General features: G+C 43.3%; 1 long non-coding RNA gene across 2 annotated transcripts; it reads left to right on the forward strand.

Moving 5' to 3' along the window:
* Positions 1–1621: 1621 nt before the first annotated feature.
* On the forward strand, positions 1622–22767 carry LOC101750366. Of its 2 annotated transcripts, XR_006931901.1 has the most exons (5): positions 1622–2376; positions 8108–8223; positions 9682–9744; positions 12970–13083; positions 17098–22767. It is a non-coding gene; the product is annotated as an uncharacterized LOC101750366 (long non-coding RNA). The 2 variants fall into 2 exon arrangements; XR_001469690.4 differs by lacking the exon at positions 1622–2376 and having other exon boundaries at positions 6508–8223.
* The last annotated feature ends 1196 nt before the right edge of the window (positions 22768–23963 follow it).

Consider the following 23963-nt stretch of genomic DNA (forward strand, 5'->3'; position numbering starts at 1 on the left):
GACCACAATGATCATCCAGTTTCAACCCCCCCTGCTATGTACAGGGTTGCCAACCACCAGACCAGGCTGTCCAGAGCCACATCCAGCCTGGTCTTGAATGCCTCCAGAGATGGGACATCCACAACCTCCTTGAGCAACCTATTCCAGTGTGTCACCACCCTCTGAGTGAAAAACTTCCTTCTAATGTCTAACCTAAACTTCCCCTGTCTCAGTTTAAAACCATTCCCCCTTGTCCTATCACTGTCCACCTTTGTAAACAGCTGTGTTTATAAACACTCCAGACCTGTGGTGCAGCACTCTTGCCCTGCAGCCTAAGCAGGTCCTGACATGCTCTTGGATTTCACAGGATTTGATAATCTGATTTTTTAATCGCTTCTTTAAGAATCACATTAGCTGGGCAAGCTGTTATGGTTATCAGAAGTTTAAGGAAAAGTTCTTATGGAGGCATGTCATGCTTTAAGTGGATGTGTCTGTAGCAGAAATGCTGAGTCACAGCTTGAAGCAGCTATTGAACACCTGGTGGGAAGGCAGAGGCAGCCTAGGGGAGCTCAGCTGCATGCAGTGTACTGGAGTGACAGGAGGGGGTGGAGCCAGGATCCATTTAGGGGTTGGAAGACCTCATTTAAGGGTTGATTGGGGGGTGGGCAAGGGTATCTTGCTCCCTTTATACCCAAAGCCTTCTGAAGGTAAGTAGCTTTTTTCCTTTGTTTTTGTGTCTATGGCTGTTGCATTTAAGCAAATCCTTACTTGCTACAGCTTAGGACCTTGCTACTGTGCTGTCATTGCTGTGCTTCTCATCGTGTTACAATGTCAAATAAGCACACTCTGTGCTTTATCTAGCCAATAAGATGCACGTGAAACTGCCCAGGAGAAAGCTGCCCTAAAACTCCTAGGAGAAGGAAGGAAGTGATAGAGAATATTGAATAGGAGAAAGCAAGGCAGGATGGGAGAGAAAGATGAGAAATGGACATACTTCTAGAGAGATAGTCACAGACTGCTGTAGGTTGGAGGTCATCTTGTCCAACCCCAAAATGCTAATATATTGTGAGTACTGGTTGCATGAAGGCAACATAACTGAGGACCTTAGTGGCTGCTGTTAGTTTTTTAATGCACCTAACCATTAATAATAAAACCCCTACAAATATGTGAAGGCACTGAGGTTTATTTATTTACTGGCTGCGCAGTGTGGGGTTCCTGGAGAGCTTTCCCTCCAGCTGTGATGGCTCCGGACCCTGATGTCGGAGCTCTGAAATGCTGTGCACAACATAGAGCATTACCAGAGTCCTGGGCATGCTGCCCACTGCATTAAAATCCAATTGAGTTTTCACAGGTCAAGCTGCTGGCCTAGCTGGTACCTTTCGGGGTCTTTCCTCTTTCTCCTCCTTTTGCAGGGTGTTTGTTCTTTTCCTTCTTGTGCTTTGGAGAATGAGGTCACATCTGAGTTGGAGCCCTAATCCCATTGAGTTTCTTTGCTCTGTAGCCAAGACCTGCTCAGCTCTCTTTCTCTCTACTGTATTTTCCCTGCAACGTCAGCTTGCTTTGCTCCTTGTTTACACAGATGGAGGCTACACATTTAACTGTGAAAACAAAAGCACGTAACTGCATCTGCATAACTTCAGCACGAGCGTGCGGCCTCCTCTCATGACCCCTGCTTTGTCAACGTTAGGCCAGATTTCAGCTCTGTGGCTTTGGACTCCTGGAAAGCTGTGAAGCCCCTCAGCATGCACTTGACCACTCTCTTTTATTTTAATGCTTGTTTATCTTTACTGCTTTTCATACCTCTCCTATGAAGACAGGCTGTGAGTTGGCCTTGTTTGGCCTGGAGAAAAGAAGGTTCTGGAGAGACCGCTCTGAGGCCTTCCAGTACCTGAAGGGAGCTTATACACAGGTGGCAGAGTGACTTTTTGCGTGGATAGACAGCAATTAAACAAGGGGGAGTCATTTTAAACTAAAAGAGGAGAGATTTAGGTTAGATGTGAGGAGGAAGTTCTTACACCAGAGGGCAATGAGGCCCTTGGGGTGTTCAAGGCCGGGTTGGTTGGGCCCTGGGCAGCCTGAGCTGGTGGGGCAGCCAGCCCGCAGCAGGGGCTGGGACTGGATGGGTGGTAAGGTCCCTTCCAGCCCAACCATTCTGTGGTACTCATTGACAGGGAACACAGCTCCTTTTTATTCTCAGAAATGCATGAGGGCTGGAAGCAAAGTTTCTGCTCAGTGTGCATGTGGAAGGAGAAGCTTGCAGCTGTCTCCATGTCCTCAGGAGGTTTCTCCAAAAGCAAACTGCAGGGACTTATGGGAGGGTTTGCTCTGAGTGAGATGGGGAAGAGAATAACAGAGGGAGGAAAGCTGGAGTAGGGCAACAGTTAGCTCAGAGGAGAGGTTGGTATGGCCTTGAGTTTCACTTTAAGCCTATGATTTATCTGAGCTGAAGATGGCATCAGCTGAAATTCAGAATGAAACTAGGACACAAACTTAATTGCAAAACCAGCTGAAACCACAGGACTCAGTCACAGAAAATTCTCACTTGTTTGAGGCTGGCATAGGGTTTCACTCTGAGCTTCAGCAGGAGTTTTTGGGGCCCCTGAAGCAGTTTTAGGGGGTTGAAATTCAACTGTTTTCCCAAGTTCAGCACTGGACTAGGAGAAGCATTGAAAGGGATGATTGTGGAGCATCTGGATGAGCAGCAGTGACGTCTGACTGGCACACTGCTTTTCCACCTAACAGTGAAATGCGTAGGGGATGTTTCATAACTGTTACTGTAAACGGATCTGGTCATCCTAAATACTTGCATTCAGTACCATGACAATGAGTGGCACTGAAAAGCCTAAGGTTAACAGCTGTTTCTCTTGCAAAAAATAATGAACCAAGAACTTCAGACCTACTGAGACTGGCCAGCCACAGTGCTGAGGCTGTTCTCCTGTCAGCTGGTGATGGCTGATTCCTGGAAATAACCAGAGAGAGAGAGGTCTGTTCCTAACGTGATCAGACTTGTGGTTGCGTTGACAAAGCCAAAACAACAGTTTAAAACAAGTCATTCCAGCAGTATTGCTCCCTCGCCTGTCGCTCTGCCGCTCCCTAAGAGAATATCTCCTGCTAAAGACATCTATCCCACTTTGGATTTCTCCTCTCCTGCCACTATCCTGTGGGTTTGTTTGTGCTTTGGGTTTGTTTTTTGCCAAAGAGCTAGGCTTTTGCTGACTCTCACAAGGCCAGTATACACTTTTTCTCTACTTTCAGCTGTTGCTTGACTCCCTGATTACCACAGGGGCAAAGTCCTGCAGGAGAGAAGCTGCAGAGTTTTTGCTTCTTCATGGTGTCTGGCAAAGCTGAAAATGTGTCAGGTTGAGAGACTTGTTCCTCCAGCTCTAAACTTTGTGCACTGGGGGAAACCAAGCCCCTGTGTGTCAGGGAAGTGGGTGCTGCTGAGCTAAGTCAGGTTTCTGATAGTGCATTGCCTGCAAGCAGCTGAAGCTTTATGAATTTATGAAACATACAGATTTTTGTGAAGGGTGCAGATTTTTATGGCGTCTTGAATGTTATGTGTATAGGAGTGAAACTGGACTTCTCACTTCTGCTTTTCACGTGCATATTTAGTGTGATGTGTATATGGTGTGGAGTTTTGTAATAAGTAGATTTCCCCATCAGGGTTGACTTGTTTCTCTGAGTTTACGTGGGGCATCACTTATGGGCAAAAGATACAGTACTGTATTTGGGAGAAATCCAAGTGAAATGGTGTCTGAGTGCTGTTTGTCTTACAAGCAAGGACATGTAGGCATTTATAACTTCTGAAGGTTTTCTGTCAATTGGACATTGAACAATTGTGATGTTTGTTGCAAGCTGTTGTCACTCGGAGTCATTTCACACAGTTTTAGAGTTTACTTTTTTACAAATGAAGCTTGGAATGATCTCCCTGTCCCTGCAGAGGCGAGTGGGAACCTCCTGGGGAAAACCCTGCTGACTCCAAACAGGGGTTTAGCAGAAACGGGCGTTGAGCATCCCTTGCCCTACCATGGCTTGAGTGGTGGAACCCCGGTCCGTATCACACAGAGGTCCAGAGGAAATGATAAAATAGTTGTTTGGTTATAATGAAGACTTAAGATCCAAACCTTCTGAAGCGCTGTTCGCATCTGGGCTGTGTTGGGGATGCTTGTGTTGGTGTTTGCAGGTTTGCGCCTTGTTGACACCTGCAGGGCTGCTGCGGGCAGCCGGCCTCAGCACTTCTCTCCCTCAGCCCATCTGCCTTCATCGGGGAAGAAATACTGTCTGTTTGTTTAGGTGAGATATGAGTCTGCCCTCAGAGCTCCAGGTCACTGTAAATGTAACACAAGCCCTATTTCCTGTTAGGAGAGGGGAAAAATATGCCTGCGAATTGTCTCTGATGTGCTGCCAATTGTCAGAGAAGATTCAATTTGGTGGAGAATTACTATGCTCTTAAAGAGCTGCGCTAGTGACAGAGATTTAGGGCATCTACTCCTTCCAGAGAGGGGAGGTTTGTCTTTGATTTCCATAAAGCTGGGGTGGTGACTGGTGGCCAGTTACCCCTGTGCATTGTTGCAAGGGGAACGAAGCTGCCGTTGCAGTTAATGGGACCCCATTGGAAAGGGCATGGTGAGGAACTTAGGGCTACTTAGGTGCTGGGGCAAAGCTGTCCATGCTCTGCCATGGGAAAAGAGAAGTGGAGTGTTCTTGCCACCTAGCCCATAAGCCAGAGCGAAAGAGACAAGAAGCTGCTCAGTGTGTGTGTGACGCATACATGTGTTCACTGATAATCCAATAAAGCAAATATTTGACCTGTGGAATGACCCAGAGCTGCTACAATAAATAGTGGTATAGATCACTCATGTATTTTCCTTTCTTTTTGTGTTTCCTGGATCAAGGCCAATCTCGGCTGTCATCTAAGTGGGGTACGTCTTTCACAAATGCAGCAATGTGAGGACAGGCAAACTAGATTCTTGACACACTTGGTATCTTTTATGATTGGGGGGGGACAAAATCTGATAATGAAACTGTTTCCTCTTACTTGCCAGTCTGTTTTCTGTGAAGAGTAATGGCCTTTACATTTAGGCCTAGGTAAAGGCCCAGTGCAATTACAAACACTGCTGCTGCTGGACTAATCTAAGCAACATCCTTGTCTTCAGAAACATTCGTCCTCTGAGGCTGGCTGTGACAAAAAAGCTAAAGAGAATATGTCTATGGTCTTTGCCCCATGAAGTTTCCCATATGCTGACTGTCTCTCAAACAGGTCCTTTGCAACCTTGCATTCTTGGGGTATTCATGTACCAGTGCTAGGTTTTCTTCAAGAGACCATCTTTTTCATACTTGCCTTAGTGCAGAGTATACATTCAATGAAAGCTGTGCAATCCATTAAATAACCCTAAAAAGACCTAATTTTTATTCAGTGTATTACCACAACCAACAATAGCTCGCACACTGCCTGGAAGGAGACCAACAGAAATGCAGAAAAGCCATCAGGAAGAAAACAAAAGCTCGTTGGTCTGCTCTGTCCCCTCTGCTGGCTGCTGTCACAAAGCTGTTGGGGTGATAGAGGTGATCCACCCCATGCCTGACTCTCTTTCTCTCCCTGGCCTGGCCTGGCCCAGAAGAGAAGGCACACTGTAAATGCAGCTTTCAGTCTGTGGGCGCTCACCCTGCTCATGTCTGAGTATCTCTCTGAATCAACAAAGGCTCACCTAACATCAGCAAAATTTTCCTCCTTTGAAACCATGCCGATGCATCCTATGCTCTGGCCCGGGCGATGTTGTAGAGCTTTCCCAAGTTCTCTGGAGCTGCTTTTATAATTCATCAAGGTTCATCCCAGCATGCTGGAGCTCAGCGGGATGGGGCCTGAGTGGGTTTGGTTCTGGATTTCAGTGCGGTGATGCACAGCACTACTGGGGTGCTTCCTCCAGCGATGCCTTGTATACTAGGAGCAGAGTGACTGCTCCTTTTAGAAATACCTGTTTCTGTCCTTTTTCCTTTGTGCCTGTGTTTCAGACTAACGCTGTTGTGTGGGGATGGGGGGGGGGGGGGAAGAAAATTATTAAAATGCATCATCATATTTCATCAACATTGCTTAATGTAGGTCTGGGGTCAAAAGCCAGCACTGCAGCCCCAAACCAGATGTCGGCAAGGTGAGGACTTCTCTACGAGCCATGGCTTTCACTGTGTTGTGCTGCTCTCCCTCCCTCCTTGTCCTTTCAGGTGTTTGCCACCTCCATCCCCAGCTTTTGAAGGAGCTGCTCAGCTGACAGTTTCTCTCTTGTTCCACTAACACTGTGCTGGCTGCCTCCCAGACTTGGATTAGGCTCCTCATGCTTTCTCTTACTGCATTTCTGCTATATGTAAATACACACACAAATACTGAGGGAAGCAAGTGGTTGGATGTCAGATTTGCACTAAGTGAAGGTGGAAGGGTATTAACAAGAGAGTTAAATGATAGGAAAGGTCCCTCTCCATCTCCCTTTGCCTACATCCTGAAATCTCCTTTAGAGATGATCACTACTTCTTTCCAGTCACTTTAAATCCTATTAGACCCCTTTGTTGTCTTAGTCAACTGGAAAAATATGCCATTGTTCCTTGAGGAAGTTCTTGAGATCCCCTTTGAAAGGGTAAAATGGACTTAATCTATTTCTCATATGATAAATCCATTTTAAGCTTCTCGGTCTGTCTGCACCAAAGATGTCAAAATTTAATGCTTTGGAATCAGTGTAAGTGATAGATCTTTTAATATATTTTTTAGCTTAACACTCTAAAATACTATCTGACAGTTGAAAAACAGATGTTTGCAGTAGAACAGATCTGTCTACATGTAGGTGGGCATATATGAAATACCCAGGGAAAAAGTATCTGCTACAAGTGTCATGAACTGTTGGGAGAGATAGCTATTAACACATCCAGGATCCCATTCCTGGGGAAAAGATATTTTCTCCTGAAAACGCCTGCAGGGTAAAGTTTATTCCCCTTCTGTCAGCCTGAGCAGCAAAGTAAGGATGCTGTAATAAATGATGGCAGGGGCTGAAAAAGATGTAAGAGGATGGAAAAGAAATCATTAATCCACTGCATCAACTCTGCTGTGCCTGGTAACAGCCAGCAGGTAGTGGGCTGCCAGCACATCTCTTTTATCCACAGGTTCATCTCCTGGGTACTGCTTCTTTTCCTTGGCTTTGGTGGAGGGTTTTTTGTATGTTTTTTGTTTGTTTCTCCAACTGCTTTTCACCTTGAACCTTGAAGACCGACATGTATGGCAGCACACATCTTTGGCTGTGATCTCAGCATCTTCATATCCTGCATGAGTATTTCCTGACAGTCTGTCCCTGCTCCTTTCCTACATGCTCTGCTGCAGCTCCGTAGGCAGCTCATGGACAACAGCCTAACGGTTACCACACTGTTACACCAAAAGTAGCCAGCAGCTCTTTTCAGTTTATTATTCATGCTGTTACGTACGACCTGGAAATGTGTATCGTTGCATAACCAGATGTGAGTTCCTTTCGTCCCTACAAAGCAACTCCTTTTTTCCCCTTCCCCTCCTTTGCTGGCTATCCACAGAGATGAAAAGCCTGCAACGTGAGTTCATGCTGCTAACAAGATGAGTATTGTCAGGAAGACACAAACTGTGGTTTTCCCCTTTCTGCATCCTGAAAGTGGAGAAAAAGGACCTTTGATATATGCAAAGCTCTGTTATTCTTTTTTCTTCTTTGAGCTAATAAAAGGTATCATTATATTATCACATTTGTGTCCCTTCCATGTTTGTTCTGGCCCTTATTCTGCTCTGCAACAACAAGAACATAAAAACATCCCATGAGAAACCGTAGGTTAAGTTTATTTGACTTTATTTTTTTTAACCTATGTTGTAATCAGAATTGTTTTGCTAACTTAGTGCACCGAGGTAGTTTTTGGTAAAGGCAAAGATTTGCTTGTGGCCAGGGAGCAAATACGTATGACTGGTTTATGCCTTGCCACCCTGAATTGTAATGCTTTGTTTATTATGACTTTGGGCATGTTTTATTGGTGAGCGGAGAGGTCACAGCCTCACATATAGAACCTGTATTTGTGCTTTACGGGTTCTGGGATTTGAAACCACAGGCAGTCACTGAACTTTTGGCTGCCTTAGGTAACGGCGTGCTGTGACCAAGTGGCTGGACAAGGTCTCTGCTCTGCTCTACGTGATGGGATAGAAGTGTGACACCAGTCTGGGACCCAAGGCTTCTGAAAGAAGAAGAAAAAAAGGTACTGAAAGCCACACAGTGTGCTCTACTGATTCTGCCCTCTCTCCCAGCCTCTTGCCCTTTTAATGCTCTTAAATTCGGAGCTCCCTAGTCAAACTTTAGAAATGGATGGATCTTCGTGTTTTTATAACCTACCTGGACAATATTTTAAAGGTAGCCCAACTTCTGCAGGGATGGATCCTGCAGCATGAACTCAGCAGAACAGATTTTTTTTCTCTACAGAAAGAAAAGTGAGTTTGGATGAGCCCCAAGCTTTGAATTTCCACAGGAATCAGTGACGGAACCAAGGCAGTGCCTGAAGATGCAAGAAGCTTGGAAAGACTTGGGGCGGATTTGCTTTAAATCTGTTCGAACAACAGTGTAAGAATTTCCCATATGAGGCGCTTAGTGATGTGAGGGATGTTAAGGTGTATGGAGAACAGCCACGTGCTAATTGTTGTGCTGTTTAATTTAAAAGATGAGCAATTATATTATAACATAAACACATATTTACTGCAATCAGTGGAATTGCAGGGTTCCACCCTGGACGCTAAGCATTCAGGTGTTCTCCTGCCATGTGTTTCATGCACAGCCTGAGTCTGGGATACTGAAAATGAGCTCAAACTGAAGTTCTGTCATACTCACTGTGTGTCCACAGCAGATGCTGAATTTGAAGCAGCGCCTAAGAATAAATGAAATCTCACTAACCTGATGGTTTGTATCTATTTCACAGCGGGGGAAACTACGGCCCAGAGAATTCTTTCGGCTACATTATGTCTCTCAAGAAATAGAAACCCTCAACAACCCCCCAAAGCTAATGATTTTCTGCCTTTTTTTTTCCAAAGTTTAATTTATCCAGTGATTTTTTTTTTTTTTTTTCCCTAATGTTACTGACAGCAACAATGCTGGTTCATTCCCTTCTCAATCAGGGATCACGTTGAAGCTGCAACAAACAGTCCTCATTGGCCAGCATTTGCTCTGACTTCTCCTTTAGATACTTCCAGGTATTCAGCATGCTGTGTTTCCTCCCTCCATTAGAAGATGACATCTGTTAAATACCATTTTCTTCAGAGCTTTGCTGGGATGAGTGTAAGAATTGTGTTATTTTGTATAATCCCCCTGGGGAAAGCTTGGTTCAGTTTTCACCTCCAGTTATTTTGTTCTGGGTAGCATGGAATGGACTCCTGAGCATCAACCTTTTAACCTCAGCCTTTCTCTCAGAGAATGCAGTGAAATTTGTCCTACCTAAATCAAATGATCCCTTCAAATATAGAATTACTGTATTATAAATACAATAAAAATACACAATCTTCTTGCCAGAATGTATTTTTTTATTCCGTTCTCTGTTTTCTGATGTTATTTTTTTTCATGGCCATTTACTAAATATATATACATTCTTCCTACATACTTCAGCATCCAGCTTCAAGACTACTTGTGGTCTTTACAGAATTGCAGAACTAATTCATACTCTCGTCCTCAGGGAGAAGACAGAGCTGAAGGTGATCCAAAGGACAGGGTTGCCCTGCTGGCCCTATAAGAGCAGGTATGGATGGGCTCACTGGAGGGGGGTGGGGATCAATGGGGGAAATAGAAACCTCCAAAAGGTTCTTCAGGATTTTTTCTGCTTATACGGCTGGTTTCACAAGCTCCTGAGAACTGAACAGTGTAAAGTCACATGAAAAAATTAAATAATAACGTATAAATAGAATCATTTGAGTTGGAAGGGACCTTTAAAGGCCATCTAGTCCAACTCTCCTACAACAAACAGGGACATCTATAGCCACATAGGGTGCTCAGGTTGCCAGTGCACAGACATCAGAGTGGGGAAGAGACAACCTGGAGGAGAACAGGCATAAACTCTTTTTGTCTCTCAAGAAGACTGCTGGGGACTTTGGATATAAACGAAATACGATGCAGTACAACGAGGAGTTGCAGTACTCTGGAGCAGCAAAAGGATTTCTTTTTCTTTTCTTTTTTTTTTTTTTTGTACAGATTAGGATATTTTTACATTTGCCCCAGTTCTTGCTTCCTGATAGTGGTCTTTTACCCATCAACCCGCAGTGGGAAAGCTCTTTCCACCAGTCAGTGTACATTGGCAGCGATTCTGCTTTCCACTTTGAGAACAACCCACTTTCGTTTGTTTTTCTTACCCCCTAAGAGAAGATGGTTCCCAAAAATGCTTATAACTGATTCTCACTTCAGGTATATGTTCCTTTCGTGGCTTCTCAAGCTGTGGTCTGTGGAGTAGGAATAGCACATGAGGTCATTCCTGCTGATACCCACAATGAAACATTAGAAAAGCATATGTGACAATTGGTATGTCAGCGGGGAAGGACTAATGTGTCAAGTTACCCTTTCCTCATCAAACTGGGTCGTAGAGAATTGCTCTGGCAATTGTTTATTTGAAGATCAATATCACTATTCTTTGGTTTTCGTTGTTGGCTGGTTGGTTTGCTTGCTTGTCCCTTCCTTATTTGTACATATTCTTTTATTCCATCTTTTCTCAATTCCTTTTTGGGCCCAATCCTGTGAGCAGCAGCTGGCATCGTTGTGTAACAAGCTCTCCCATGTCCCTTGTGCTTTCTGACAAAGCAGCATCAGCTCAGGTCCCAGCTGAGCTCTCGTTTCCCACTGCTGCAGGGCATTGCTTGGAGAAGTGCACAGCACAGGGGATGACAATTTGCTGACCTGGACAGGGACCAAGTGTGTGTGTCCTGGGTAAGCTGGCTTGCACGTTAAGTGGAAACTATCATTATTTACCAACCAGTCAAAATGATTTTGCTATTGACAGTGGCTTCATTATGTCAGCCATTCCGTTCTTTGAAAACATGGACAAAACAGTGAGAGAACGGTGGTAGGGAGGGGGAAATTCCATTTCTTCCTAAATTGAGTGGAAATATCTTCAGGAAAATTAAAGAAAAACCCAAGAGGAGGAGAAGAGCAAAAGAAATAACTGTAGCCAAAGCCACTTTCCTTTTTCAATCTACCTTCCAACATGCTCCTGGTAAAATCATTACAAAGGCCGTTTATTTTTAAAATTGAAAGATTGGGGAGAGTCATAATGAGATATTATGTGTAAAAGTTGCACATAAATTTCCTTCTGTCATATTTTGGGCTCGCCTAACGCATCCCTTTGGCAGGCCTGAGGGAAGCTGATCACTTTAGTATAGATTGTGTGTGCTTCAATAATATTGCCCAAGGACAGAGCTACTGGGTGGCTGAGTTGGCTACATGCTGATTTAAAAATTAGCTGGGCTTTTATTGGCCACAGTAAACTGTTCTCAAACAGAAGAGAAAAGTTTTATACAAAATGAAGAGACGTGTTTGGAGCAAGACTCCTCTCCTTTGCCCTTTCAGGAATACAATTTTTTACTCAGTAGAGAGATTTTTTTTATTCTTTCTCACCTTTATGGAGAGCTATGGAAGAAAGGTGATGTGCTTCTGGTGTGTAATGCAGAGCAAAAAGTCCTACGTTGAGTTTTGGGTCTCTGAAGTTTTCCCTTATGTGTTTCCCCGCAAAGACCTTAAGGATGTGGTTACAGCATCGTGCTATAGCCTGGTCTTAGTCTCGGGTCAGAGGGAAGAAAAGCTCTGCCTTCCTTTTTGAAAGCATAAGGACACAAGCTGCCATGCATTTATTAGAGAAGAGTCCTAAACCCTTTTTGTTGCCGTGTTTGGGAAGTATTGAGAAATTTGCTGTCACCTCTGCAATCCAGGATGTCTCCCTTCTCTCAGATGTGGGTTTGTCCTTGAGAACGTGAGAATCATTCATACCTTTTTTTTTTTTCTGCTGAGTTTCTTTTTTTATTTTATTTTGTATTTTTGTCATTATTATCCCCATCTCTCTGTTTTTGAGGTTTAACGCTTCCAGAATCTCAGCAGAGTGAGGGATTTCTGCAGCTGCCAAGAGCTGGGGCACTTCCTTTGCCTTTCCTTTCTTGGTCTAAACCAGAAACTAATCTTCAAGGGGGACAAAGACCATCAAAGTGCTTAAGAATAAATAGTAATTCATAGCAGTCTTTGCTAATGTGCTTAATTTAGAGCTCTGGAGTCCAAGTCCTAGCCACATCTCCTCTCTATTCCATTTTTATGGAGCAGTTGACCTATTTATTCACTTTTTGACCTAACAGAGGACAAAATAGAGGATGGAAAAGACATGACCAAAATGAGAGGTTTAAATAAATAGCTTTAAGTGTGGGAGAAGGCCAAATTCATTGTAACTGTAAACATGTTTTTTTGTCGTGAGCAAAAAAACTGAGCACCCATATACTTTGGGCAAATTTGAGTGAATCTGAGCTTTGCAACCAGTTTGTGCCTCAGTCCTGTGCCAAACAGAAACCTAAACTGGAACTTGGGAAGTGAATACTGCAGCTCAGTTGGTTCAGATAATCAACCTCTGAGCAAACCTCCCAAACTCGTCCCGTTGGGAGTTACAGTTAATTAAATTAAGATTTTACTCCTCTTCACCGATATCTTCATCTCTGGGTAGAGCCTTGGGCGAAGTTGAAAGTGAAACTTGCTTCCTGCGCTTCAAGGCAGCTTTGTCTAAAACTGACTCCAGAATCAAAAGCGCCGTGCGCAGCTATTAACACGCCCTCACCGCAAGCTGCTCTGCCAGCATTTCTGAATACCCGGTTCCTACAGGTAACCCGGGGTGCTTTCATCTTGTCTGAATTGTAAAAGAAGGCATTGGGGTTTATTAAAGAGTTTGTGTTGCTAACGTGTCATACATCATGCCATTAATTAAGAGAAATTCTTTTTTCCCCAGTTGGGTGGCTGCGTAACGCTGCCAGCATGTATATATTATCCATCTCTCCCCACCCCGGCCTAACCCAGATGCTGCATGACTGATTGTACCCCAGAGAAGCTCCAGCCTCTTCAGGTAATTCAATTGCTGAGTCTCCAAAACCAATGAATTAAAAAAAACCTCTGCACTGGGCTCTGCTCCCCTTGTAATTAGTAGCAGAGCAGGGAACGAAGTGGGGTGCGGCGGGTCCATGTGTTCCCAATCACAGCCCACACAATGAAAATGTTTTCTTTCTGGGACAATCTGAAGAAACCTCACGGGGATTTGGGGCTTTTATATATATGTGTATGTAATAATAATAATTATCCTCGTTAGAAAGCTAACTCCAAAGCTCAGCGGTGTGCTTTAGGAGTTGGTGGGAGAGCTGGCTGATGCACCAGGCACTGACAGCCCACGCGGGACCTCTCACATTGCTTGGGGTGCTCGGGGCAGCACCTTTGGGGATGGGCACAGCCCATCCAGTGTCCTTCTGTTTTCCAGCCGTGTGCAGTGTGTGGAAAACAGTTGCTTTTAAACCATTTTTCCCTCCTGCTTTGATCACAGGGTTTCATTTACCCAGGGTGGTCAGAGGAGCAGCATACAGGCACCCAGCTCGGTGTGCTGCCCCTGCAGAGCCCTGGGGACCAGGGATGCACTGTGGGACCTGGGCTGTTATTGTACAGAGGGTAGCAATATTCTCCCTTGGACTGAGCCCTAGGGTATAATTAGAGCTGTTCAGGAATTTTGTCATTAAAAGTCTTTTGGTTGGAAAATGCTAGTTCTTTGAGGAAGGGAAAAAAAAAAAAACAAACTTTTTTCGGAGTTAAAGGGAAAAATTTCTCATGTCAAAGTGGGACAAATTGGAATAACAACCAGCCTTGGGTAAAAGAGACGTGTGCAAGTCCCAGCTCCAGCAGAAGTGTAGATTACTGTGCTGGTTTTCATATATAAGTAAAATTGGAGTGAATGATTCTCTGCTCACCCAGTGCATTGAAAACTGTGAAGCAAGGCTTTCAGCAAGATCCTCCCTGTGTAAGCAAGGAGTCTATTGTCAGCCTGCTTCCCAGTTCTCAGCAAACAGGACCAGACTTAAGGACTTGCTATGTGGCAAATGAGAGTGGGTTTTGAAAAGTGATGTTGAAAACTCGTGCAGGGAGAGACAGCCCTTCCCCATTGTGTCCTCACCACAGGGACTGCACTGCTGGCGAAGGCAGAGCTGTTGTCAGTGGGAGAACCAAAGCTCTCCAGTCGCAGACAGACTGGGATACCAAAGCCATGCAGCAAACAATTAATAACAGCCTGGTGCTGTCATTGTGTTGCTAACTCAGTTTCTGCACATTAACACGAATCCCACACACCACTAACTAACAATAACAATTCACTCCATCATAGAGATAAAACTGCTCCACTGGGGGTGGGATGCCTGACCTAATAAGCCACTAGCCTACGTACTGCAAATGATAGCTTGCAGGCGAGCATCACTCTGTACCCAGCACTCATCACAGTGATCTAACCCTGCCTGAATGTGGCACTCCCAGGAGGTACTCTGGCATAGTGTACTGCAGGTATCCTCCAGAAACATTATTCCTTAGGTCACAACATGTCCTGGGCTGCATGAGGAAGAAAGGCGCTGGGAAAGCTGCTTGGAAGGCAAGTGAGGTTCCAACCTCTACATTTATAGGAGATTAAAAAAATAGCCAGGTTAGGCAGCCATGCAGCAGACATCATTATGTTCACCGAGCTCACTTCCTGATTTATACATGAAGAAAAGACTTTTCTCTAATGAGGTTTTTTGCTGCTGGTGAAGGACTGTGATATTACACGTAGCATCCTCAGTGAAATCTAGCCAGATCCTCTGGCCTCAATGAATTCTCAGATTTGGAAGAATTCTGGAAGAAATTTGGATTTCTGGAAGAAATCTGAAGTGGGACTTTTCAGCATTTTCATACAGAAAACTTTGTTTCTTGTTTGAAGGTGATTTTATCATTTGGAATATGAACAGTGTTTTTTTAGATAGGAAATAACAGTCAAATGCTGAAATAGTAATTTTCTGAATTTCTGTATTGACTGAATATCATCATTATATGATTTACAGCTAATATTGCTATGTGATTTTTTTTTTCTTAGGTAAGTTTTTTAAAAAGAAACATCTGTTGAGGTAAATGTTTCAGAGATTTCAAGGTCTTGCATGAAAATCTTTAACCTCTTTCAAGTATCATTTGCTCAAATGGCGTTTACTGTTCTTTTTATGTTTGGCTGAGCTTCACATTCTAAGATTTTTATTTTGCATTAAAAAGCCTCAATTTTAGAAATTCATGAGGTGGCCACCAAGGACTTGTGCTACTGGCAGACATTGCTAGGAGTTGCAGATCCAAGAAATCAAACAGGAAATCTACTCCTAGAACTTCAGTTTCAAGGAAAGTCCAGAAATTGGAGGAGAACGAGCAGATCTCTGAGTCGGTATTGCATTTGGTGTCAAAGGGGATGGGAAATGAACTTGGGCTTTAGGGCCACCTTATCACAGACAGCAGTAGGTGGAAAGATGAGAGTAGCAAGGCACAAAGAAGAAGGAAAGAAACAAGTGTTGTTCTTCTGTTGATTTGAGTTTATGTCAGCACTGTCCAAGGAGACTGGGAGGCTGGGCTAATTCACCAGGTGGTCAAACAGCAATGCCTGCTTTGGTGTTTGTTATTTTTAACTTCTAAATTCTGCTTATTGGACATTCACTTAAAATAATGAAATAGAGGAGGCCAGTTTGTATGGACTAAATTTTAGCATAAGCTACTGTGTGCAGGAAGTGTCATTTCTAAGCCAAAATCCCAAGTGTGTGTGTGCTTCATATTTGCAAGTGTGTCCACTGTGCATCAAGACCAAATTGTAATTCAATCCCCAGTACCTTCTAAGTGTGCACAGAGCTAGCGTGACTTTTTTGCCATAAATCCTTAATGTTTGGTTTAATCTGTCATTTTATGATTTGGGGAAAAAATCATCCAAGTTGTAATTTGACAGACATAAAAAATGAGGCATTTCATGCATGCAGTGGTATTTTCAGAAGCGGATATGCATTTGTCTGCCCTATTTTGTGAGGTCTTCTGCAGGAAGGGCTTTGCAGATGGCCAGATCTGCAGTGAATAGATGCTTTGGGAACATATTAGCTGCTATTGAGCATGTGGATTTGGTGCACTTCTTGTGTGCACAATTAACCACTCCAAAATTTTGATGACAAAGGGATCGTTATGTTTCCAAAAATGTTTATTGTATAAATATTGTCCTTTCTGGTTCAGCAGTGTATTATTCTCATTCCTTTTGTATAGCCATAAAACTACCCCTGTTCTTGCTTTTCCGAACTGGTGTAACTGGCATGCGGAATGCAACAGCTGGTTAACTCTGCAATGATCCAAGAGCAGCAGAAGACAAGGAGTGCAGAGGGGGCTGCCTTCTTCTGCCAAGTGTAAAACTAAGCAGCTGCTTTATATTTTCACATGAACAAAAATGTTTTGTTAACTGCTTCCCTGCCAAAGGCAGTATGATGTGCCTACAATAGGCTATGGCTGCTGGGCTACGGGTTACTGGGCATCAACAGGCTTAGTGAGGCTCCTTTTTTTCCAAGCAGTGGCCAATAGCATCCAGGACAAGTGCTTCCATCACAGCAGGAATGCTTGCAGGACAGAATTCAAGTGACTTTATTTTCTCTTTAGAGCATAAAGCATACCCATATGTGCAAAAAAGAAAAAGCACCCTTAAAAGAACATTCTTAAGACTGCAAATGCTTAATAGCTAGGAAATGCCACTGGAGAAATATGCTTTCTGCTCATCTTTAATTATATATAATAGACTCATAAAAGGATAGGGGTGGAATAGACCTTAATATGTCAACTAATTCTCCCCAACTCAAGCAAGATTGGCTCTGTCATCTAACAGTTGTCAAACCTGTCTTTCAATATCTCAAGTCCCCAAGATTTTTTTTTCAAAGAAGTGTGGCTTTTGGGGATCCTGGGGAGGTTGCATTAAGGCTTTCCAGAACTGAAGATCTTCATCTTATTATACAAATGAAAAGGTGGATGAGGAAACTACTGTTAATTAAAAGAAAAGTGAGATTTCTTTTTTTAGAATCAGAGTATCGGAAGTGAGGCTGAGAAGAAAGCATTTCACCCACCAAAGGATATACAGCCTGGAGATCTGTCTGGAGGTACGAGTTACAGAGGGCAGAAATTGAGCCCAATGTTATATATTTGCATCTTCCTTTTTTGTCCTACTTTGCTGGTGAGTGGGTGCTGTGGAAAAGGTAATTAAGAAGAGGCTAATCAAGAGGCCTAAGATGATGTGTGTGATGTGCGCTTCTGTGTAAATAAAAGAGATTAAGTATAGAAAGCCATCTCAGAAGGAGGATCTGGAGCAAGTGAAAAAGACGCACTGCAAATGTTCATGGTCCAGGCTCTAGCTTGAAAGGGGGGTAGGTTCATGAGACTGAAGTGCCAGAAACCAGTCTAACACCAGTCAAGGTGCTGGACAGCCAACTTGTGTGGCTGTGGGCATGGCGGAACTGCTGACCTGCTGGTGATTGCTCTCCCTAACAGCTGGAAAACTGGGAGAGGAGTCCCTGGTGGGACACAGCACTGAAGCCTTGAAGTGTGGAGCACAAGTCCATGGCCACTGTACTCATGAAACGCAGCAGTGAATTAGATGGGTCTGCCACGTAATTGGGCTGTGAAATGCATTGTGTGTAGCTTAGAGTGGGCTGGGTACTGATAGCAGGCTGTGCAAAACCAGGAGGTTGCAGATGGGGAGGAAATATCTGCTTACATGTAATCTGAGGAAATGGGACAGCCTTCAGCCCTGGGGGCATGCAGCAGGGAATCCACCTTCTAAGAGCATGAAACCCCAGTTTTCAAGCTAAGCACTTATCTCCAAACTTTCCTGTGCACAATCTGATGTGCAGAACAAGGCTTGCTGAATTGCTAAGGCAAGGCAATCAGAGAGTGATCTAAATGTAGTGCTAAATGCTTGTGCTTTATATTCCGTTTATCTGTAGCCCTCTGCTTAAAGTCAGCTTCGAGTTTAACTTGCCAAACAACCCTTTCCTACTTATGAGACTTTCTGTTTTGAAGGGTGGAGGAGGAGCGAAGCTGGAGGAGACTGACAAAAAGGTTGAACAATTTCTGGGAAGACAGTGGATGTCTTCATAGAGATAGCTGTGTCTTGTGGAGCATCTAACCAAGGATGTCTTCAGGGAAAGCAGGGGATGAAGAACATTGGCAGCCAGACTGGAATGGGTTGGTGTAGGGGCTAGCAAGGCCCAGTGCCAAGTGTGGGAAGCTGTGCCTCCTGGCAGGCATACAGCAGGAGTGAGGAAGGCAGATAGTGGAGGAGTGCACCGGGAGGACCACAGCTCCGCGTTGATGTGCAGTGAGTGGTCTGCGGGTGAGACTTCTGCCAAGAGCAGCAGGGAGGGCACTGCTGTGCTAGGGCTGCAGAGCGCTTGCTTACAGCTTAATCATGAAAAAGAAACAAATTCCAGAAGAAAGCATTTTTACTTCGATAACGTTAAGTAAAAGAGCAGCTCCTCTGCTTGCTCTGTTGTATTCCTCTCTTGTTCTATGTTAGATGTGGAGATGCAAATGAAAGAGAGCCCTGATCACAGAAAAATTTGGAAATTCTGGGTAGCATGATTTCCAGAGGTGGTACAAGTGCTTGAGTTGAGATCCATGTGTTCAAACACACCAGTCCTGGTTCATTCAGTTCTCCCAGCTCTGAGGAAGAAGTTGTTTTCTCATCTCCTGACACACCAAAACTGATCTCTTAAGAAGTACTGAGAATGTTACCATTCTGAGAGAAACAGTAAAGCATGTGCTTCACTTTACTCACACTGAACACTGTACTACATACCTAACATTAAGCACTAACTAACCAATACCAAACAAGGAGCATGGCTTGGGATAAAATTAAATAACTGGCTTTGAAGCATTGGTGAATCTTCATATATTTATTACAACTTGGCCCTCAGATGGCAACTCCAAGCATCTCCCACAGCAGAAGGGGCTTATCACTTTCAAATGAAGTTCTGGCTCAAATATGGTATATAGTTTATCTTTCAGAGCATCGTGTGTGCTTGAAGCAGCCTTCTGGACACCTGGAGCTGTGGATACTCAGTGCAGATATGTCTCAGTTATGTATCACTAGCTTATTTTGTGACATGGCTTCAGGAAAAAGCAGGGAAATGGTATTGAAATGTATATTTTTTTAAAAAACAAATTTTAGTTTTAAGGAAAGCTTGATAAATTATGAGTTGAATCTCCTTCAGCCATTATTTACTAGACATTTTTAGAGATTATCTATTTATTTATTGCCCTCTGAGACCACTAGAGAGGAAGGAAAATGCAGTTAGTCCATCACTTCCCTGGATAAAGAGAGATGCAAACTCTTAATAAAGTATCGATGGCACCCCAAGGGGACAGAGGGAGATTTGCATCCCAGTGGCCCAGCTGACAGCCCACATAAGTTACTGCAGCAGCAGCGAGGTCCTGTCAGAGACAGGAGCAAGATGAGAGAAGAGGGAGCAAAACATGATTTGTACTGGCATGCAGCGAACAAGCTAAGCTGTGTAAAAATGAATACACGAAATTAAAAGGATTAATGGGACAAGTTAGTGCAGGGTAACAGGGAAAGTCCCCTGTCTAGGTATTTCTGCCAGGTTCCACCCAGGCAGGTTATTTTTTTTTTTTTTAAACCTTCTTTCTTTTGTTAGTGAAATTTCATCTGCAGAGCACCTCATGAGCAACGTTCAATTCCTCCCCCTCAGCTCTGCCTGGATGAGTCCTTTGAGCTTTAAAAATTTGCTTTTATTTAAAAAGTCACATCTGTTTTCACGAAAGCCTGAGATGTTGGCGTGGTCCAAGGAAAGCTAATGACATGCTGGCCATCCAAAATCATCTAGCAAGTTCATTTGCATTGACTGCTCCTCTTAACCTTGTGCTGTAAATCACTGGTAAATAGCTGTGCCATGCACCCTGGGCTGGCTGCTGTTCAGAACTGAGAAGAATCGTTTCTGCTTATGCCGCGAAAGCCTTTGGAATCACTTGTGATAACCATGTAGAGATGTAAGGTTTTACCATTTAAATCACAAAGCAATAGTGTTTTGCTCCAGAGCAGTCTGTTTTAAGCATCTCACTTCTCACTCTGAAGTTAAACAACTTCAGTTGTTTAACTGATGTTAAGCCTCTCACTTCTGAAGTTAAACAATGCTATGTGTATGTAACCAGCATTTGCTCCATTAGGTGGTGGGGGGTTTTGCTTTTGTTTTTCAGTTTTTGGGGTTTTTTTTACTACTGTACCTGGTTTTCAGCTCACAAAAGGCAATCACGAGATGACAGTCATTTTATGCAACAGAAGGCTGACTAATTGAGGAACAGGGATGATATTTGGGAATGAAAAACAAAGCTGTGACATGTAAAATTGCATATAAAGTGTTTGATTCTTTTTTTTTTTTTCTACATAAAATTCTCACCAAGTGAACTCCAGATGTCAGCATTTAAACACTGTCAGGTATTACTTGTATTACTGTGGCATCTACACAGGTGTTGCTCACACCTAACCTGAGGGGCGTGGTGTGCACTGAGATGCTTATGATTTAGGTAGACAAGTCAGAAAAACTGAAGATCAGGAAATGTTAGCACTATCTTACTTGTTTCTTTCTCCCTTGGAAAGTAATTGTGACTGGTTGCAGATAACAAGATAACATAGATTAATCAGAATTTATGATGATGTGGAGATTGGTGCCATGGTTCCTCTGGTCATGTTCAGTCCAGAATTAGTTATTTCTGTGTGCAGCTGTAATAGTTTGGGTTACTTCACTGTGAAGGGTGAGGTGGCTTCTCTGCTCATTTGGGAAAGAGGCAACTTGAAAGTATTGCTGCTAGCCTGGCTTTGACAAGCGTGTTTGACCTTTTCATGGAGGTTCTTTTGCATCTGCTTTCCCTCGTTTATCATTTTTCTTGCTCTAGAAGAAAACTTGTGTCAGTTTTGGAGGTCTTACTATTTCTTGTATCTTCAGAACAAAGCAGTTAGTATCTACTAATGGAGATTTATTCATTGCCTCTAACAGCTTGAGGATTTCTAAGTCATTCCCTGTATTATCATAGAATCATAGAATGGTTTGGGTTGGAAGGGACCTTTAAGATTATCTAGTTCCACAACCCCTGCTATAGGCAGGGATGCCTCCCTCTAGACCAGGTTGCTCAAAGTCCCATCCAGCCTGGCCTTCCCAGGTATTCCTGGAATCCTGTTCCAGGATGCTCTATCATAAAACCTTGAATGGATCCATTCTAGTTTTTCTCTACAAGCCTTTCTCCATGCCTGGTGGGAGCACCCAGTAGCAAGTCCTTACACATCATTGTTGGAAAACAGGAGCCAGCACTAATCCTTCCCCTTTGTCAGAAGAGAATGCTTTGTCTGAATGTAAAAATACACTTATATGTCTAGTGAGTAAGCAAACATAGTGAATATTAACACAAGAGCCTTTCTGCTGAGGAGAATTAAGCCTAAGTGGGGCTTGGCCAAAAGGGTAATGAGAGTCAGAGCTGGAAGAAAAAGAGTTATACTTCAAAAATAATGTTTTGCTTAGATTGTTGAATTGTGGTCAAGGGAATGAAAAAGGGGACAGGGCTGTTGCTGGGAGTTTTGCTGCAAAAGGACACGTGTGTGTAGGAACATCTGGTACGTTTGGTCCTAACACTCCAGGTCTTTTACCAATTCCTGCCCAGGACTGCTGAAGTAAACCAGGTCTAAGTGGTTTGTGCAGAACAGCCAAAACCACATCTTACTCTCCAAAACCGTGTCTTGAACATGAAGGCTTTGTTCTCTAGGGCCAGAGCTCCTCTTTCCCCACTGGTAGTCCATGAAAGTGTTTACAGAGGCCTGCAGCCCAAAGGAATTGAATTTGCGATCTTGAAAGCTTCGGCCTTCACAAAATAAACCTTCAAAGGAGATTCAGAACTATCAGCAACAAAATACTTTCTATTCTCATCCATGGCAGCCCCCTGCATTCCTGTCTCGTGTTTATTTAACAATTTAAAAAATAAATCCATTGCTTTGAGCTCAGGGAATTAATTTTTTTAAGGTCTGTGGGGTCTTTTTTCCATGCACACTTCCCATAATATTCTATATTTTCTTTTTCCTTTTGTTACTTTACTTCAACCATCCTTTGCTCTCATTGATGATTACAGCTCTTGCTACCTCCTTCTGTTGGTTATAGGATAGGTGAGGTGAGGAAATGCTGATGACAAAAGGTCCTGTACTCCTCCTCTTTCTTTTCCTGAGGGGTCCAAGTTGGTTCCTCCTTTCTACATGGGAGGTTTGGCTTAAAATAGATCTAAAAATGCTATATTTTCAAATATCTGCACTTAGCACTGTTCTGCCATGTCTGTTCCTTGTGCTGTTAGCACTGAAATTAATGTCAGTCTCACAAAGAGTGTAGTCAGGAGGCTGTTTAAGTTACACTAAAAAAAAAATAAATAAATGAAACCCAAATCCCTAGGATCTACTTAATTGCCCCAAAAACTGGACAAACACCAGAGCTAATTTGAACTATTTGCTCCAAATTACTGTTGTGAGTTTAGCTCCTTGCTTGGTTACTGCGTAGTTCAGAAGTCAAACCAAATACATGAAGCAGACCTACAATTTCAGAAAAAAAAAAAATTAGGAGGATTTTTCACTGCATCCAAGTAGCTGGATTTGGTTGTTATTGCCTGATGAGACTGATTGCCAGTATCGCATTATGTGTTTCTGTTCCCTCCTTGTGTGGCTGAATGGTGGGGGGGGGGGGGGGAGGAGGGGGGATGGAAAACCCAAAAGCAATTTAAAGTGAACAGAAAATCCACAGTGAAAATTTTTCATAATTTTAAAGGGAGTTCAGACCCGCCTTTCCAACTGCATCTCCTGTTTAACAAATTATAGTAGTTCTTCTGTAAGTATTTCCTCTCTTTTTTTTTTTTTTTTTTTTTTTTTTTTTTTTTGGTGAATACATAATAGAAAGGCCCTTGCCTCACCCAAGTCTTCTTCCATTCCCATAAGTGCTTACGGGAGTTGTAAACATCACACCAGAGCACCTTAAAAGTGGAAGCCAAGACAGAAATACTACCAATTCCTGTATTATCTGGCTGGACCTCATGTTCAAATGCCAGTCAGGATGCACTGGAGATGTTTCTCAGCAGCAGCCCAACTACTTGAAAAAGATGAATGAAGTCTTTGGCCATCATAATCTTCAGGGCTTAACCTACTTTTCTCATTCAACACTGACGGGCAACAATGACCATGTGTACCAACCACCTAGCTCTGCGCATAAGATAGGCAGGATTTCAACCTGTAGCCATTCTGGCAGGGCAAGCTTCTGTAACTGAGAATATCTTCTGTAACTGGGAGCATCTTCTGCTGTTTTTCAGTGCAGACACCAGTGCTTTTGCTGAGGTAGAAGGCACTGGAAGGCAATGCAGTGGTGAAAGGCAACTTCTTATTCTCAACAGGCAAATGTAGATAATTATTTGAAGGAAATTATGTCCTTTGGGTCAGCTGATAGGAGACAAGTAGCACTTGAAGTATTCATCCACAAGGACGTCTGGGGATGCATCAAGAGCTTAACAGCCATCCCTGTGCACAGAGCAGTGTGGTGCTCCTGGAGGTCTCAATGCATCACTCAGGGCAGCTGATTCTTGAACCAGTTCAGCATGCTTGTGCAAGACACGTGTCCAGCCACCAGACTTGCATAAATTGGCTCTAAATAGTTAATTAAATGCATTTGTACCCCACCACCTGATTTGCATACAGAATTGTCAAAACAGTGTGCTAAGATTAGACACAATGCACTCTCTGAACACAATTGTGCGACTGAAACACTCTGAAAATCTGGCGCATTGAGTTAAATTTTCACATTGTGCCTTCTTGTGTAATAACAATAATCTCCTCTGCCTTGGAGTATAATCGCA

This window comes from Gallus gallus, chromosome 20, assembly GCF_016699485.2.
Source record: "Gallus gallus isolate bGalGal1 chromosome 20, bGalGal1.mat.broiler.GRCg7b, whole genome shotgun sequence".
NCBI lineage: Eukaryota > Metazoa > Chordata > Aves > Galliformes > Phasianidae > Gallus > Gallus gallus.